Below are 14668 nucleotides of genomic sequence, written 5' to 3' on the forward strand. Positions count from 1 at the left end.
CCTCGCTGGCCATGGGCGGCCGTTGGGCAGGGGTGGCCCGAGCCCGCGTGGTGCCCAGCTCCCTCGAGTTTCTCAGTTTGGACCCGAGGGATGAAAAGGCCGTGGGCAGGCAGAGGGCGGCGGCCCGACCCGGCAGCTTCGGGGGGGGAGGACGGGACCCGACGCGGCAAGAACCAGGAGAGAAGCCCCGCGGGTCCCGCCAAGTTTCTGCGCAAGCTTTCAACCCCGTAGCGCACGATGTCACTAGTGGCACCCCAACCCTCACCTGCCGGGGACCCACACCTGCCCGCATCCTCGCGGAGGCCGGCCTTCTGGGACAGCCACGGGCCGGGGACGCGCCCAAGCCTCGTCCCAGTTGAGGAATCTGCAGGCACCACAACCAGCCACAAAGAGGAAACAGCCCCCACCCACTGGGTCTGGCCCAGCTTTCCTCTTTGTTGAATGACGATTTCCAAAATTCTCTTTTTAGGAGACATCTATCCTTCCGCAGATAACCCCTTCTCTTCCCTTCGTGTCAAGTCACAAAATTCCAACAGTCCGGGCCAATTCCGTCCTATGAGCTCTGGCAAATACAAGTTTATTGGGTAACTCAACAGAGCTGAAGTTTCCGTCTTCTAAATAATATCCCATATTATTCTTACATCGTATAATCAAGTCTATTAAAAGATTACTAATACTGCATGGTGACTCACACTGGTCTTTCCAGCCCTTGAGAGGTTGAGACAGGAGGATGGCTGAGTTAAGCCAGGCTGCAGTACATAATGAGTTCCAGGTAGCTTGGGATATGCAGTAAATGACATTCTCAAGGAAGGAAGGAAGGAAGGAAGGGAGGGAGGGAGGGAGGGAGGGAGGGAGGGAGGGAGGGAGGGAGGGAGGGATTGATTACCAATAAATAAAAGTAGTCGTTGTTGATTTCTCTTTTGTAGAACACAAAGATGGGCCAAATTAGCAAGCCTGAGGAAAGTCTCTCCTTGGTGTCTGTGTACAGATGTTCTCGACAGACCCTTGGAAGTACTTCTTCAGGCCTGCTTGTGAAGGAAGCAAGTTCTGGGGCTGAAGAGGTGGCTCAGCTGTTAAGACCCTTCCCTGAAAAGCCTCTCAGGACCCACATAAAGCCAGATGCACAAAATGGTGGCGCATGCATCTGAAGTTCCTTTGCAGTGGCTAGAGGCCCTGGTGTCCCATTCTCATTCTCTCCCTCTCCCTCCCCCCTTCTGTCTGTTTCTGCTTGCAAATAATAAATAAGCATGCGTTCTTCCAAAAATCTCAGAAATCCCTGTTGGCTTCTCTACTCAAATCTGTTCCCGTGTCGAACTGTGGCTGAGGATTTAGCTAGTAGAGTGCCAGCTTAGCATGCACCAGATCCTAGGTTCAGTCCCCAGCATCACATAAAACCAGGCATGGTGTCTTACTGCTTGTAATGCCAGCACTCAGGAGTATGAAACAATCTATATCATCCCTAGGAGCTGGAGGTTAACCTGGGCTACATGAGGGAAGAAAAGACCAATCTTTCCTCAGATGCCACATCATTCATATATATATCTATATACGACAAGCTCTCACTCTAGCACAAGTTGCTTTCAAACTCAGGCTTATCCTCTTACTTCAACCTCCCCGGTGATGGGATTAGGGGTGTCAGTACACACCCTTCTAACGTTTTATATATGTTTAAAAAATAACGCTATCTGAGCTGGGAAGTGGATATGGCAGAAACCAAAAAGGATCGCCCTCCATCCTGACAGTGCTGGCGCTCTGTGTCATTCATGACTTCTAGCAATGATATCTGACTCTCGCCTGTCTGCTTCTGTGAGGATTTTCTATGTAGTAGCTTCCTCTGGCTGTAGAGTCCACTGCAGAAGCACAGGTTACAAGGGCCAACTGGTGAATCCCCTCAGAGCAGAGTTTAACCCATCAGGAGTTAGAATGAAAATACTCCAGCTTCTCCACTGGGAGATAGGACCATAGTAAGCTCTATTCTACATAAAGTTCCCTTTTGCTCAATTATTCACCTTAGCTCCATAGTGAAATCGTTTCTCTCCAGCAGGGCTGCCCAACCTTCTGATACTGTGACAGTATGTTATCATGTACAAATGTACATGGCCACATCCATAGCTAACTTGGGACATGCTGTGAGACATTCCTTCTAAAGAAACTGTTGGTGGTTTGAATCAGATGTTTCCCATAAACTCTGTATTTTGAATGCTTAGTCCTAGACGATGGTAATTTGGGAGGTGGAGCTTGCTGGAGGAGGTGTCCTACTGTGGGTAGATTTAGGGGTGTTATAGCCAGCTCCCCCCTGCCAATGTTCCCACTTTCTGCTGCTGTTTTCTACCTGTTATAGAAAGGAGATGATGTCCAGCCTGGGCTCATGCCATGCTGTTCCCCTGCCGTCATGGAGCTTCCCCTTGAGAATGTAAGCCAAAATACACCCTTTCCTCCCACAAGCTGCTTTGGGTCAGGTACTTTGTCCTAGCAACATAAAGTTAACTTCAACAAGAAGCTTACTTCCCCTTCCATCTTTCATTTTTTCTTCTGTCTTTCCTTCATCTCTACCATAGTTTCTTACTGTCTTCCCTACTGGTGCTTCTAGAATCATGCCCCAAATAGACTACAGTATGTGTTGTCAAATCCTGCCTCAGAATTAGCATCCTAGAGAATTCAGCCTAAGAAAACTTTCACACATGGTCTTTCGAAAGAGAAGAATTCATTCTGTTTAGAGAATAAAGATAGAAGGTTATACTTTACTTAAGAGAAGTTACTTCCATTATAACAAATGTTCTGAGTTGTCTACTTGATTTGCTATGTAGCAATTTATGGTCAAAGACACTGTATTGAATAAGAGAAGTAGCAATAAGTAGAATCATATATCATGTGAAAGTTTTATGCATATATTAATAACAGACATAAACAAGTTCTTTTAGTCTAATGCAAACAGTTGGCATTGCTAAAGAAAATACTAACTAGAAGCACTGGGGTTTTTTTTTTTTTTTTTTTTTTTTTTTTTGGTTTTTTGAGGTAGGGTCTGGCTCAGGCTGACCTGGAATTCACTATGTAGTCTCAGAGTGGCCTCGAACTCTAGGCAATCCTCCTACCTCTGCCTCCCAAGTGCTGGGATTAAAGGCATGCGCCACCATGCCTGACTAGAAGCACTGTTTTAAAAACATAAATTCAATATAACAAAAAAGAGGTATGGGTATAACTCAGTGGTAGAGAAGTACCTCATGAAAAGGCCCAGGTTCAGTATTCAATGCCATATAAGAAAGAGGAAGAGGGCTGGAGAGATTGCTCAATGGTTAAAGACGCTTGCTTGCAGAGCCATTTTAATTCTCCAGCATCCATGTAAAGCCGGATGCACAAAATGGTTCACACATCTAGAGTTTATTTGTAGTAGGAAGAAGGGCTAGTATGCCCATTCTCCCTCTCTCCCATTCTCTCTGTGTGTGTCCACAAACAATTAAATCAAAATATTTTTTGAAGGAAGAGGATGAGGAGCAGAAGGAAGAGGGGGAAAGGGAAGGGCAAGGGGGGAGATCTAAGGAGCTGGGGAAGGGGAGTGGGAAGGAAAAGAAGGATGAGGCGGAGCAGCATTCATTGTCCTTGATGATGCAGAGCTTTCTTACCTCACTCAGCTAAACCTGTTCCGCTGTGCTGTCCTGGAGTTCTCCTGGTGACAGTCTTCAGTGACTCTAATCAAACTTTCCCTTTTTTCTAAGAATAGTAATGCAATTTTCTATCCATGCTCCTTTAGTCAATTTTGATCATGTGACTTGTTCGGGCCAAAGAAATGGATAGAAGATGCATGTCTTTTGGATGAAGTTCTGAGAGGTTGTGATTTCCATATTGCCTTTCTATCGATTGCAGTGTCAAATGACAAGGTTGCTGTAGTCTAGGTGCCAGACTGCATCCTCCCAGCCAACGCACAGCGGTCACATAGTGCTTGGAAATGAACTTCTCTTGTCATCAGCCATTGAGACTTTGTTGCTGCTTGTCATCACAGCTCAACCTGGATGATTCCAACTTGCTCAGATATGTGGTGCTAGGGGTCAAACCTTGTGCACGCTAGATAAATTCTCTATCTCTGAGCTATATCTCTAGCCCTTCTTTTGGCCTTTAGATCTTTGAAAATCTACACAGAAGCTGACATAAGTTTCCCACAGTATTTTCTATCTGGACTTCACGTTCAATGATACATATTATGCTGGATAAATCATTTCTTTATGAAATTATTAGTTTATGTTATTGGAAGAAAAGCAACTATCAGCCAACCACTAAGGAGGAGTAGGGCTTGGAGAGATATACCTCATTACTGTACCAGCCCTCATTCTCTGGCCTCTACCTCTTCAGTAAGGCCTCTCAGTGTGTACTACAAATGGCAGAAGTCAACTTTTCTGTCTTTACTGTTGGTTTACCAATGTGGCAGCCCTTTAACCAACACTATGAGTTCAAAGAGTCCATGTCTTACCATGTTTTTGTTTTGGTTTGGCTTGGTCTTTTGGGACCAGACCTCATTTATCCCAGTGTCTCCCCATTCTTCCTATACAGCTGAAGATGCCCTTGAACTTCTGATCCTCCTGTCTCCATCTTCCAAGTGCTGGCATGCAGGCATGTGCCACCATGCCTAGCTCTGCATCTTACTATACTCTTTTTAAACTAGATTTCTTCAAATAAGCTGTTAGTTTTATTTATCTAATAAAACTTAAAAAGTCATTGCCTACTTTATGGGCTTATTATGGGAATTAAATGTGATACTAAATTAAAGTGCTTAATCTAGGGGCTACACATAATAATGTCACTTAATTTCAAATACTCTGTGACTTGCCTAACAAGCTCCCTGGGGTCAGAACCATTGCTAAAGGGTTTTGCCTATTCTGAAATGTCTTTCATTTTTTAAATTCCAAGTAATGATCATTTTATTGCAAAAATATTTTTAAAAACAATAAATCACTCCTCTTTTTCCTTTTCCAAAAGATATGTAGAAAACTGAAATCTTGTATTCTTTCTTTTTAAAAAAAAATATATTACTTATTTATTTGAGAGAGAAAGAGAGTATGGGCACACCAGGGCCTCCAGCCACTGCAAATGAGCTCCACACACATACTCCTCCTTGATCATCTGGCTTACATGGGTACTGGAGAATTGAACCGGGGTCCTTTGGCTTTGCAGGCAAATGCCTTAACCTCTAACCCATCTCTCCAGCCCAATCTTGTTTTCCTTCTAAGCCCTGCAGGTGGGTGTCTTTGCGTGCACTCCTGTGAGGTGGTAGTGCTGTTCCTAACTACTCCTGACAGCTCACGAGGGTCTTTCTCTCTCCTCACCTCACTTCCTGTCTGTCCAGAATGCCTCTCCACCACGAGACAGACTACGCCCTGCTTTGGAGGTAACACTATTCTCACTAAAGTAATGAATCCCATCTTGTCTTCTCTTCTTTTTAAAGACAAATATGCTATTTATGTATTTACTCATTTTCAGAGAGAGAGAGAGTGTGTGTGCCAGGGCCTCCAACCACTGCAAACAAACTCCAGACGCATGTGCGACCTTGTACATCTGGCTCACATGAGTACAGGGGTGTCAAACCTGGGTCCTTAGGCTTTGCAGTCAACCACTAAGATGGCTTAACCGCTAAGCCATCTCTCCAATCCTTGTTTTTCTTTTTCCTTCCTATTTTTGGTTTTCTCTTTCTAGCACAGGCTGACCTAGAATTCACTATATAGTCTCAAGGTGACCTTGAACTCATGGCAATCCTCCTATCTCTGCCTCTAGAGTGCTGGGATTACAGACATGTGCCACCAAGCCTGGCTTGTTTTTTCTTTTTCATGAATATATGTGTATATATATATATATATATATATATATATATATATATATATATATATATAATATTAATTATATTATATTTTAATTATATTATATTAATTATATTATATTTATATATGAAAGGGAAAGAGAATGACAGGTGCACCAGGGCCTCTTGCCACAGGAAATGACTTCCAAATGCATGCACTACTCTGTACATCTGTTTTTTTTGGGTACTGGGGAATTAAACCCAGGCCATCAGGCTTTAGCAGGTGGCTTTAACCACAGAGCAATCTCTCCAGCCCCTCACACCTTTTTTTCTAATCCCAACTCACAAATCAGATCCTTCTAAGCTACAGGACTTTTGGGAATGCCCAGCTTAGTGTAACTGTTTCTTCTTTGATATCCTAGATATCTCTCTCCTCTAGAAGGTAGTAGAAGTTTTATCAGGAATGACTGAGCACAAGACACGGTGGCACACAAACACCTGAACCAGTGTCCAGGAGGCTGAGGTCGGAGGACCACCAGGAATTTGAGGGAAGCCTGGGCTACATGATGAGTTCCAGGCCAGTTTGAGTTAGAGTCCCTGTTTCAAAAAACAAAAAGAAGAAGAAAAAATGAGCGAATGAAATTTGGGCTGGGGAGATGGCTCTGTGAGCTTCTCATACAAGTATGAGGGCTTGAGAGGGACAATTTGCCCTGAGTTTGATTCCCCAGGACCCATGTAAACAGGACCCATGGCCACATACACCTGTAGGAGGCAGTTCTGTAGGAAGCAGAGACCAGAGAATCTCTAGGGCTCACTGGTTAGTCAGTCTGACCAAAATAAAGGCATCTCTGGATTCAGAGAGACTCTGTCTTAAAGAAATAAGAAAACTGGGCAAGGTGGTACTCATCTTTAACCTAGCATTTGGGCAGCAGATCACCATGAATTCAAGGCCAGCCTGAGACTACATAGTGAATTCCAGGTCAGCCTGGGATAGAGCAAGACCCTACCTCAAAAATCTAAAATTAAAAAAGAAGATGGATAACTTGATGTTCACTTCTGGCCTCTACATGGGCATGTGTAGGACATATGCATCTAAACACACAGGCATACCCCATACCACAAACGCACACATACCATCACCACACAAACCACAACAAACACATGAGCAAAATAATGAAGAAAAAAATTTTACAAAAATATTATTTATGTTGGGCACAGTGGCACATGCCTTTCATCTCAGCACTAGGGAGGCAGAGGTCTGAGGATCACTGTGAATTTGAGACCAGCCTGGGACTAAGAGTGAGTTCCAGGTCAGCTTGGGTTACAGTGAGACCCTACCTCAAAAAAAACCAATAAATAAATAAGTTAGAGATTGAAATAGACACCTGATGTCACCTTCTGGCTTTCACATGCACACATACATGCAACCATATATGCATGCATGCATGTACACCACATACACATAGACATGCAAAAAATAAAAATAATGGAAAATAAAAAGAATAAATAAAATCTTCTGAAACCTGTCCAATCCCAGCACTCTGGCAGCTGAGTGAATCACCTCAGATTTGAAGCCAGAATGGGCTACATACATAGTGAGTTCCGATCAGCCTGGCCTATAGAGTGAGACCCTTACACTACCTTGAACCCCCAACCCTCAAAAGAAACTAACTAAATAAATAAAAACAGAAGACCTCACCTGCCTTTGTCATTCACTAGCTGTGTGCCCTTGATCCTTCCCTTTCTGATAGACTGCTACTCTGAGTAAAATGACATGACATTAGCTGCTTTACAGGATTGCCACAGAAAGAATGTCATCAAAAGCGAAAGTGCTCAGCATGCCAGCCTGACAAGCAGGTACACAGCTGTCGGTTATTGGGTGTGCAGGATTTCAAGTAGGTATAAAGGAAGCTAAAGTAGTAAAACAGTAGATGGTTAGATTTTGATCAGCTATGGGATTCTGGAATTAGATTACAGTACAGGGCCTATCTTCCTTAAGGTACCTAAAGCTATCTAAACCTGCTGGAGTGGACCTGGGTATGTGGCTCAATGGTAGAGCCTTTGCACACACACACACACACACACACACACACACACACACACAAAGAGACCATGCCTACAGAAGTTATATCAGGAGCTCGCATGTGGCTCAGTTTGCACAAATTCCTGGGTGTGATTCCCAGCACTGCATAACCCTAGGATGGCAGCACAAATTTGTAATCCAAGCTCTCAGGAGGATCGGAAGTTCAAGGTCATCCATAGCTAAGTTAGATGTGAGCTTGGGATATATGAGTGTCTGTCTGAAAAAAAAAATACATTATAACAGAAGCTGCATGTCCTAACAGTGGCTTTGCATTCTATACCAAAGCACACAGGCAGTGGTGTCATCAGAAAGGGCGCTGGGCGTGGGGACATAGCCTTCATTAAAGGTGCTTGTTTGCACAGCCTGCCGGCCCGGGCTTCAGTTCCCCAGCACCCACATGCAGACAAATGTAAGAGTGAAGCAGCCTCTGGAGCTCCTACACAGCGGGAAGAGGCCCTGGCACTCCCATAAGTTTTTTCTCTCAAAAAGTTCATTAAAAATATTTTTTAAAAGTTCAGAAAGGTCTGCTGGGGCTGGTGGCACATGCCTTCAATTCCAGCACTTGGGAGGCTGAGGTAGGAAGATGGCTGTGAGCTTGAGGCCAGTCTGAGACCACGTGAATCCCAGGTCAGCCTGGGCTGGAGCGAGGCCTTGCAGGATTTGGGGAGGGAGCGAGTTCGGGAAGGGAAAGGGAGCAATGATGTCAGGCCACATGCACTGGAGAATACAGCGTGTCCTCCCGGCCGTGGAAGAGGTGGAGGTGCTCTCCCGTGGTCTCCCTGCAGCGTCTTCACTTTGTAAGCACCGCAGACGCCACTTGGTATCATGAGATGAGGGCTGGCCTGCAGGACTCCCAGAATCCCAGAATCCAAGGGTGCTCAAGTCCCCACCAAAAACACTGCAGTATTTGTACAGGACCTGCATGCAAACTCCGTATACCTACCTCTCCAGATTGTTTGCAAACATGGAATCAGGGCAAAGTCATTGTAATTGTTTTCCTCTATTGTTTAGAAATAATGACAAGTCAGTCTGCACGTGCTCAGTACAGACCCAAGTTCTGCTTCACCTCTCTCTGGTTTTGGTTTTTAGAAATAGAGTGTCTCACTCTGTAGCCCAGGCTAGCCTGGAGCTCACTATGCACCTAGGCTGGCCTAAAACTCTTAGTGACTCTCCTGCCTTAGCTTTCAATGCTGGGATTACAGGCAAAAACTTCCACACAAACTTTTTCAGATATTTTCATGTCACAGTTGAGCCTGGGCATATAGAACCTTGCATACAGAAGTTGGCTAAGTTGGTAATTCCTCATTTTCACTGTAAGAACATTGTTAATAAAGGATTTTTGCCACATTGAATACCCCTGTTTTAGATCATACTTCTGCTTGTTGACTATGAGGACATACTTAAGCACAGTAAGCAATGCAGAAATAACAACTTAAAAACATTTCTGGGGCTGGGGAGATGGCTTAGCGGTTAAGCGCTTGCCTGTGAAGCCTAAGGACCCCGGTTCGAGGCTCGCTTCCCCAGGTCCCACGATAGCCAGATGCACAAGGGGGTGCATGCGTCTGGAGTTCGTTTGCAGAGGCTGGAAGCCCTGGCGCGCCCATTCTCTCTCTCCCTCTATCTGTCTTTCTGTCTGTGTCTGCCACTCTTAAATAAATAAATAAATAAAAATTTAAAAAAAAAACATTTCTCTCTTTGTGTGGACACTCCATTTATGAACTAACTTTCCTTTCCGACTCGCCTCCAGTGACCCCCAGGCTGCTGGGCTTTGCCCAGCCTCCTTTCGGCTCGTGTGTGCAGCACACGCTCGCTCTCACCCTCACCCTCAGCTCTGGGCCCATCTAAGTCATCTAGATCACAGCGCCTCTTGCGCACATGAAACCGGCATCAGAGGTCCTATCACAAATACTCATTCACATGATTTTACGAAGTACATTTATTTTCCTTCATTGGGCAGCTGAGAGGACCATAATGCAGCATTTGCTTTATTCAGTTGGTTTACCAAAACAGCAAAACTTGATGAGATCCTATGCTTAAGAACAAATTAGTTTTTAAAGTCTTTACTGACTATTTTAGCCTTATTTATGTAATTTTTACAACATGCTGGACAAACAAGTTGCTACTGAGCTACATTCCAGTGTCATATAAGCCTCCTGTGTTCCAGGCTGTCTAGAACTTTTTTGTTGTTGTTGTTCATTTTTTATTTATTTATTTGAGAGCGACAGACACAGGGAGAAAGACAGATAGAGGGAGAGAGATAGAATGGGCGTGCCAGGGCTTCCAGCCTCTACAAACGAACTCCAGACGCGTGCGCCCCCTTGTGCATCTGGCTAACGTGGGACCTGGGAGCCTTGAACCGGGGTCCTTAGGCTTCACAGGCAAGCACTTAACCGCTAAGCCATCTCTCCAGCCCTGTCTAGAACTTTTAAACTTGATAAATAGCTGAGGATGAGCTTGATTTCCAGTGCTTTCTCTGCCAACCTCCAAGACTGACGTCATAGGCACACACCTCTGCCACCTCTGGCTTTTCTTGAATCCTTTTATTTTTCTCTTATTTTGAGACAGTCTCACAGAGTTGAAATTTATGAACCTCCTGCTGTGATCACAGGCCTGTGGTACTACGTCCAGCTAGCGTCACTCCTTCCTTTTCCTCTTTCTCTCTTTCCTTTCTCTCTCTCTCTCTTGCTCTCTCTCTTTCTAAGATTGTTATGGTTTAATTGCCATAACAGACAGAACACATGATTGACTCAGGAAATAAATGTGAAAAGAAAATCTGGGAAACCAGTCAGATAAACTCCTTGTCTGAAGTTATTTTTGTTGTTGGTTTAGAGTTCTTATTCAGTTATTTATATTTGGCTTTATTTATTTATTTATTTATTTTACTCACCAGCACCTTTATATGCCCCAGCCTTGTCTTCCAGTTCCCAGCACCCTCCTACTTTGTCGAGAAGCTCTAACCTACACTGCCTAGGGAGTCATGCTTCGGTAATCTACTGTTTCCACAGATGCCACCCCAGGGCTCAGAAAAAAGGTGCAAGACCACTTCTGAGGCCAGCTCGGGGTCTCAGATGACGCCACGGCCTGCAGTCCTTCCAGCTGACACGCTTGTGCAGCCACTGCTTTTATTTCCTGGGAAAGGACATCCTCCAGGTCCTGGTCTGTGTTAAATGGCCTCGTTGTGGGGGCCTAATTCCTGGTTTTTGGTTGGTTTCATAACATTTATTCTCTCACATCTCCCAGATAAAGGCTTTCACCCCAGGCAATGCAGAGGAAGAACATAGCCTTACCTGTTTGCTTCCCATTGTGCAACATTTGTGTGCTTCAGAACTTCACCATGGCTTTTTTCTTTTTCTTTACCGTGGAAATACTTGAGTGGATTTAATAGCCTTAAACCAGACGAGAACTGGAGGATACTTTGTTTTGTGGGTGAAGATATTGGTTATTCTCCTCCAGGCTAAACAAATAACAACCAGGAAAACCCTAGGAGCATCCCACTCACAGTGGTATCTCTGAGAGGCATTTCTTGTTATAGTTCTCACTTAATCCAGGAAGCCAGTTGCCAAAAGACACAAAACTCATAGGGTCATGGAAAATGTTAATAAAACTTGTGAAAAGAAAAAAAATAAAATTAAAATTAAAATTGAAAATTAATTAGTTAATTAATTTAAAAAAACTCATAAGGGACCTTAGCCAGGGGTGGTGGCTCATGCCTTTAATCCCAGCACTCAGGAAGCAGAGGTAGGAGGATCGCCATGAGTTTGAGGCCACCCTGAGACTGCATAGTAAATTCTAGGTCAGCCTGGCCTAGAGTGAGACCCTACCTTAAAAAACCAAAAAAAAGTGCTCGCTTCAGCAGCACATATACTAAAATTAGAATGATACAGAGAAGATTAGCATGGCCCCTGCGCATGGATGACATGCAAATTCGTGAAACGTTCCATATTAAAAAAAAAAAAAAACCCTCAAAGAGCAGGGCATGGGGGTACACTACTCAAATCCCAGCACTACAGAGATGAAGACAGGAGAATCAGGAGTTCAAGGCCAGCCTTGGCTACACAGCAAGCTGGAGGTCAATATGAGCTCTATGTCACCCTGTCTCAAAGCAAAACAGAAAAATCAGAAAGTGTAAGAGATAAACAAGGTGGCTTTCCCCCAGCCACCTGTTCCTTGGGTTGATTTGTTTTCTTAAACAAAAGGACTTGGTGTTGCTCCGGCTGACCTCCAGTGAGTCTGCCTGTGAGGTCACTGAGGGGACAAACATGTGCCACTGTGCCCTGCTCCAGCCACCTGCTTTCTGTGCCATGTAAAACCTACCTATGGTGCGCCGATGACTATTGAGATCTGCAAATCTAGCCTTGGCAGGGGAATCAGCCACTATACAACAGTGCTCCAGTAGTCACTTTTCCTTTGGGCTTATGGCAATCTCAGAAGAGATTTCCTTCCATTGTGTGGTAAATTTCTTATGTCTTATTGCTTATTTAGTTTGCTTTTTGTTTACCAGCAAGCTTAACCCTCATAAAAAAAAGTTAAGAGATGGGGTCCTTCATTCATGCCAGGCAGAAACCAGATAGACCTTCCAACCCAAATCTCAGGTGGCCACATAAACACCCACCACTAAGTAGCTGTCCCTAGGGCAGGTCTTCACCATCATCCCTCAAACAGAGGCAAAAAGCACCCTTCACCTCCTCCTCCACATCCAGCAGCTCTTCCCCATCATCAGTGACTTCAGTCTCTAGCTGGAGTCTCAGAGTTTGCATTTACAGCTGAATATAATCCTCTGCTTGTTACAGCACCTTCTAGAAGATACTCACATTTATTAGACAAAATATCACTTTGAGCCAGCAATAAAAGGGGGGATGTGCTACAACAAAGTTATTAATAATGAGGACAAGGGCCTGTCATGAAGAAATACAAGTTGTTAAAGCCAGAGTATTCCTACATTGTTTCTTCCAAGGTTTAGAATGAAGTCATAAGACATTTAATTATGGTTAGTTTTTTATTTTTAAATATTTTATTTTTATTAACTTATTAGAGAGACAGAGCCAATGGGTGTGCTAAGGCATCCAGCCACTGCAAATGAACTCCTGACACATGTTCCATCAAGGGTTCTGGGGAGTTGAACCTGGGTCCTTTGGCTTCGCAGGCATATGCCTCAACTGCCAAGCCATCTCACCAACCCCCTGTCTTTCTTTTGTTTACATTGTTTGATATAGGGTCTCATGTAGTCCAGGAAGACCTGCAACTCCTATGTAGCTGACAATGACCTGAAGTCCTGGGGGCTCCATTTTGGAGTGCTGGAGTGACGTACATTTATCACTATGCCAAGTATTAATGAGGAACAATTTCTCCCCAAGTGTCAATCCTTGGTCTTCTTCCCATCTTTCTTATTGCAGACCTGCCTGTCCAGGCTGATTGGCCAAGTGTGCCCCAAGAACTCCCCTTTTTGGATCTCCACCCTAGGTGTCCTTCTTCCAATCAACCATAAGCCCAACCACTCACTGGTCATTTCCATGACACAGTCCATACATACCTTACCTTTAACATAGCCTAAACTGATTTGATCAGCTTTTTCTCATTATCAGAAGCCCTCCCCCACAATCCTCATTCTGTCTGCAGTACTGTTGGGAATCCATGAATGAATGGACAACACACACACACACACACACACGGGATGGGGGGCTGTGCTACTCTCTGCTTCCCTACTTAAAATAGTTAAAATAGTCACACAGGCCTTTTGAGCATCTCTGACCCCTGTCTCTGCTGGTCTTACTCCCCAGACTGCTACTTGTTTGTTACCTGAACAATCGCAAATGTTTCTGTTGTGGACTGAGTGTTTGTCTTACCCCCAATTCATGTAATGAAGCCCTCGCCCAGGGAGCCCAGTATGACTGGCTCTGTTTGTAGACAAGGCCTCTAAGGAAGTGATTAAAGCTGATGACTCCAAAAAATTGGGGCTTAAATCCTAAGGCTGTCCTGATAAAAGTACACAGTGGAGGGCTGGAAAGATGGCTTAGTGGCTAAGGTACTTGTTTGTAAAGCCAAAGGATTCCAGTTCTATTCTCCAATATCCACATAAAGTCAGAGGCACAAGATGGCACATGCATCAGGAGTTCATTTGCAGTGGCCCAAGGATCTGGCATGCCCATTATCTATCTGCCTCTTTCTCTTTCTCTTTCTCCCAAATAAGTAAATAAAAAATTAAAAAAATTTAAAAACAGGGCTGGAAAGATGGCTTACCAGTTAATGTGTTAGTCTGCGAAGACAAAGGACCTTGGTTCGATTCCCCAGGACCCATGGAAGCCAGATGACCAATGTGGCGCATGTGTCTGGAGTTCGTTTACAGTGGCTGAAGGCTGGCGTGCCCATTCTCTCTCTCTCTATCTGCCTCTTTCTCTCTCTTAAATAAATAAATTTTAAAAAATTAAAAGCGTGCTCACTTCGGCAACACATATACTAAAATTGGAATGATACAGAGAAGATTAGCATCGTCCCTGCGCAAGGATGACACGCAAATTCGTGAAGCGTTCCATATTTTTAGTAGCTGGAGGCCCTGGTGTGCCCATTCCCTCTCTCTCTCTATCTGCCTCTTTCTCTGTCTGTCACTTTCAAATAAGTAAATAAAACAACAAACAAATTTTAAAAAAAATTAAAAGCACATATTGGAGTCTCAGTATCTCTCTCTCTCTCTATCTTTCTCATCAGTTCTGGCCTCCAGAATTCTGAGAAAATAAGTGTTTGTGTTCAAAGCCAGTCAATTTGTGGTCTTTTGTTACATAGTGGAGCTGCCAAAATCTTCCCCAGCT

At 44.1% G+C, this 14668-nt stretch overlaps 2 non-coding genes across 2 annotated transcripts; both read left to right on the forward strand.

Annotated features, from left to right (window-relative positions):
• Positions 1 to 11705: 11705 nt before the first annotated feature.
• LOC123455629 lies at positions 11706 to 11812 on the forward strand. Its single transcript, XR_006634019.1, has one exon. It is a non-coding gene; the product is annotated as a U6 spliceosomal RNA (small nuclear RNA).
• A 2482-nt stretch (positions 11813 to 14294) lies between these two features.
• On the forward strand, positions 14295 to 14401 carry LOC123455728. Its single transcript, XR_006634103.1, has one exon. It is a non-coding gene; the product is annotated as a U6 spliceosomal RNA (small nuclear RNA).
• Positions 14402 to 14668: the final 267 nt, after the last annotated feature.

The sequence above is a fragment of the Jaculus jaculus genome, chromosome 17, assembly GCF_020740685.1.
Source record: "Jaculus jaculus isolate mJacJac1 chromosome 17, mJacJac1.mat.Y.cur, whole genome shotgun sequence".
Lineage (NCBI taxonomy): Eukaryota > Metazoa > Chordata > Mammalia > Rodentia > Dipodidae > Jaculus > Jaculus jaculus.